Source organism: Mirounga angustirostris, unplaced genomic scaffold (assembly GCF_029215605.1).
Source record: "Mirounga angustirostris isolate CCGP_5_RB_7025 unplaced genomic scaffold, mMirAng1.0.hap1 SCAF_16, whole genome shotgun sequence".
NCBI classification, from domain to species: domain Eukaryota; kingdom Metazoa; phylum Chordata; class Mammalia; order Carnivora; family Phocidae; genus Mirounga; species Mirounga angustirostris.
The window spans coordinates 45,207,757-45,212,647 of NW_026991724.1; the positions used below are offsets into that span (position 1 = coordinate 45,207,757).

Genomic DNA, 4,891 nt, shown 5'->3' on the forward strand with positions numbered 1-4,891 from the left:
TGTGAATGTATTAAATGCTTCCAAGTGTTCACTTAAAAATGGCTAATTTCATATTATGTGAATTTCACCTCAATAAATTATTCTTAAAATGTGAATGGTCTAAACACCCCAATCAAACAGCAGAGATTTTCAGACTGAATTTTTTTAAAAAATTTTAAAAACAAATTATATGCTGCCTATGAGAAACCCAGTTTAAATAGAAAGACACAGGGATGCCTGACTGGCTCAGTTGGAAGAGCATGACTCTTAGTCTTGGATTGTAAATTCAAGCTCCATTTTGGGTGTAGAGCTTACTCGAAAAAAGAAAGAGAAAGATACAAATAGGTTAAAAGTAAAAAGATGGGGAAAGATATGCTATGCTAATACTAATTAAAAGAAAGCTAAAGTGGGTATATTAATATCAGACAAAATAGATTTGGGAACAAAAATATTACCAGGGACAAAGAAGATTGTTTTATAATGATAAGAGGACCAATTAAAAGTACAATCAACAACAAATGAATAAACAAAGCAGAATCAGACCCATAAATACAGAGAATTGATGGTTACCAGATGGGAAGGGGGAAGGAAAATTGGTGAAGGGGAGTAAGAGATACAGGCTTCCAATATGGAATGAATAAATCACAAGAATAAAAGAAACAGCATAAAGAATATAGTCAATGACATTGTAATGTATGGTAGCTACACTTGTGGTGAATATAACATAATATGTATAAACCTGTTGAATCACTATGTTGTACACCTGAAACTAATGTAACATTGTGTGTCAACTATACCTCCTGCAAAAAAACAAACAAAACAAAACAAAACCAAAAAACCAACCATACACACACAGAAAAAAAAGATTTAAAACAGGAAGTGTATTAGCGGTGCCTGGCTGGCTCAGTCAGTGGAACATTCAACTCTTGATCTTGGGGTCATGAGTTCAAGCCCCATGTTGGGCATGGAGCCTACTTTAAAAAATTAAAAAATAAAAAAAAGAAGTGTATTAGAAAGAGCTGTCAAATTTTATCAAAATTTTGGTTTCTATTTACATAATCCTGTAGGGTTTCTCTTTTACTTTATGTTTACAAGCTCCATATTATTATGAATTATATTGTTAAAGGTTGACAAATTCCCAGATACTGATTGATCTAGGCTTGCATTCTTGTAATAAACCCTATTTAGTCATAACAGATAGATGATGGATGGATAGATAGGTAGATAGATAGATAGATAGATAGATAGATAGATAGATAGATAGATATAGATAGCAATGTAATTAAGAAATAAAAAAAAGAGGGGCGCCTGGGTGGCTCAGTCGTTAAGCGTCTACCTTCAGCTCAGGTCATGATCCCAGGGTCCTGGGATCGAGTCCCACATCGGGCTCCCTGTTCAGCAGGAAGCCTGCTTCTCCCTCTCCCACTCCCCCTGCTTGTGTTCCTGCTCTCGCTATCTCTCTCTCTGTCAAATAAATAAATAAAATCTTTAAAAAAAAAGAAAAAGAAAAAGAAAAAACTAAATTCTCAACTAAAAAGTGTAGGAACAGAGCACACTCAAACAAGAATTAAATTATAAACATAAAAGGCAGAAATCAATACAGGAGAGATAAAAGGATAGCAAAACCAAAAGATAGGTGTTTTTTTTTTTTAATCAATGATCAGTAAGTTATATCAACCTTTGTCAAGGCTGATAAAAAGTACAAAGATGCAAATAAGAAAATGAGTAAGAAACCAACTGAAGTTAGAAGAGTAATAAAAGAGGGGCGCCTGGGTGGCTCAGTTGGTTAAGCGACTGCCTTCGGCTCAGGTCATGATCCTGGAGTCCCGGGATCGAGTCCCGCATCAGGCTCCCTGCTCGGCGGGGAGCCTGCTTCTCCCTCCGACCCTCCCCCCTCTCGTGTGCGCTCTCTCTCTCATTCTCTCTGTCTCAAATAAATAAATAAAATCTTTTAAAAAAAAAAAGTTCTAGAAGAGTAATAAAAGAATCTTATGAATGACTATTTGCAAACAAATTTGACAACCTAGACACATGAACACATTTCTTTTTTTTTTTTTTAAGATTTTATTTATTTATTTGAGACAGAGAGAATGAGAGAGAGCGCACACGAGAGGGGGGAGGGTCAGAGGGAGAAGCAGGCTTCCCGCCGAGCAGGGAGCCCGATGCGGGACTCGATCCAGGGACTCCAGGATCATGACCTGAGCCGAAAGCAGTCGCCCAACCAACTGAGCCACCCAGGCGCCCCCATGAACACATTTCTTAAAAAAAAATACCAAAATTGGCATAAGAAACAGAAAAATTTAATAAACCCAATAATCTGAAATGGTATAGAAACATCTCCTCACAAGACAATGCCTAGAGCCCAGATGGATTTACAAGTAAATTTTAACCAAACTTTTATGAATGGATTTGATGGCATATTTGATGGGAGACAAACAAGGTAAAAAAAAAAACACTTGATAGAGTCCAAATGACTAAGAAGTATATGGAGATACGCTCCAGCTCACCAGTAGTCAATAATAACAATGCAGGGGCGCCTGGGTGGCTCAGTTGGTTAAGCGACTGCCTTCGGCTCAGGTCATGATCCTGGAGTCCCTGGATCGAGTCCCGCATCGGGCTCCCTGCTCGGCAGGGAGTCTGCTTCTCCCTCTGACCCTCCTCCCTCTCATGCTCTCTGTCTCTCATTCTCTCTCTCAAATAAATAAATAAAATCTTTAAAAATAATAATAATAACAATGCAAACCAAAAACATCCAAGGAAGATAATATCAAGTGTTTACCAGCACATAAAAAGAGGTGCTGCTGGTGAGAATGTAAACAGATACAGCCACTCTAGAAAGTAACCTGGTTGTACCTACCCAGTAAAATTGTGTGAACAAACAGGTGCAATATTCCAGGGTAAGTATTCTAATCTAGTCCAGGTCTGCAAGGGATACATACTAGGATGTTCCTTGTGAAAGCCAGGAGTTCTATCCATCACTTCAGGTGGTAAAGAATAAATAAAACATAGTAAATATATACTATTAGTTACTATGCAAGTGTTAGAAGTGATAAATAGCATTAGATGACTATGCACAGAGGAACATGATAGATCTAAAAACCATGTAGAGTAAATGGATGTCCAAAGAAAGCCAGGATAGCATTACTGATATCAGACAAAATAGACTTTAAAACAAAGACTGTACATAACAAGAGACAAGGACACTATATCATCATAAAGGGGACAATCCAACAAGAAGATATAACAATTATATTGGGAAAAGTTTTCAATTAGCAATAATCGTGCCTCGGATAAACCTCATTGGCTACGATACTGCCACTGCACAAAGCTGAAGATATAACAATTGTAAATATTTATGAACCCAACATGAGAGCACCCAAATACATAAAACAATAACAAACATAAAGGAAATAATTGATAGTAATATAATAAAATAGTAAGGGACTTTAACACCCCACTTACACTGATGAACAGATCATCCAAACAGAAAATCAAGAAGGAAATAGTGACTTTGAATGAACACTGGACCAGATGGATTTAACAGATATAGTCAGAAGATTCCATCCTAAAACAGCAGAATACACATTCTTTTCAAATGCACATGGAACATTTTCCAGAATAGATTACATATTAGGCCACAAAACCTCAAAAAATTCAAAAAGATTAAAGTCACACCATGCATCTTTTCTTTTTTTTATGATTTTATTTATTTATCAGAGAGAGCACAAGCAGGGGGAGTGGCAGGCAGAGGGAGAAGCAGGCTCCCTGCTGAGCAAGGAGCCCAATGCGGGACTCGATTCCAGGACCCTGGGATCACGACCTGAGCCAAAGGCAGTGGCTTAACCAACTGAGCCACCCAGGCATCCCTCATGCATCTTTTCTGACCACAATGCTATGAAACTAGAAATCAACCACAACAAAAAAATGTGGAAAGAACACAAATACATGGAAGCTAAATAACATGCTACTAAATAATAAATGGGTCAACTAAGAAATCAAAGAAGAAATAAAAAATGACATGGAAACAAATGAAAATGAAAATACAATGGTCCAAAATATTTGGGATTCAGTAAAAGTGGTTCTAAGTTGAAGTTGATAGCAATATAGGCCTACCTCAAGAAGCAATAAAAATCTCAAACAACCTAATGTTAAGCCTAAAGGCGCTAGAAAAGAAGAACAAAACCCAAAACTAGAAGAAAGAAAATAAAGATTAAAGCAGAAATAAATTATATAAAACTTAAAAAAACAATAGAACAGATCACTGAAACCAGGAGATGGTTCTTTGAAAAGATCAACAAAATTGATAAACCTTTAGCCAGACTCATCAAAACAAACAAACAAAAAACACACAAAACAAAATGAGAGGATGAAAATAAACAAAATCATTAATGAAAGAGGAGAAATAACAACAGACATTACAGAAATACAAGCAATTATAAGATTGTGAAAAATTATATGCTAACAAAGTGGGCAACCTAGAAGAAATGGATGAAGTCCTAGAAACATATAACCTACCAAAACTGAAGCAGGAAGAAATTGAAAATTTGAACAGACCAATTACCAGCAAAGAAATTGACTCAGTAATCAAAAAACTCCCAACAAATAGAAGTCTAGGACCAGCCGGCTTCACAGGTGAATTCTACCAAACATTTAAAGAAGAGTTAATACCTAGTTTCAAAATAGTCCAAAAAATAGAAGAGAAAGAAAACTTCCAAATTCATTCTATGAGGCCAGCGTTACTCTGATACTAAAACCAGATAAAGACACCACAAAAAAAGAGCACTACAGGCCAATATCTCAATGAATATAGATGAAAATATTTTCAACAAAATACCAGCAAACTGAATCCAACAATACATTAAAAACATCATTCACCACAATTAAGTGGGATTTATTCCCAGGATGCAAGGGT

The 4,891-nt window shown here is 36.3% G+C and overlaps 1 pseudogene; it reads right to left on the reverse strand.

The window, feature by feature from the left end:
* Positions 1 to 3,157: 3,157 nt before the first annotated feature.
* On the reverse strand, positions 3,158 to 3,309 carry LOC123856270 (U4 spliceosomal RNA; annotated as a pseudogene).
* Positions 3,310 to 4,891: the final 1,582 nt, after the last annotated feature.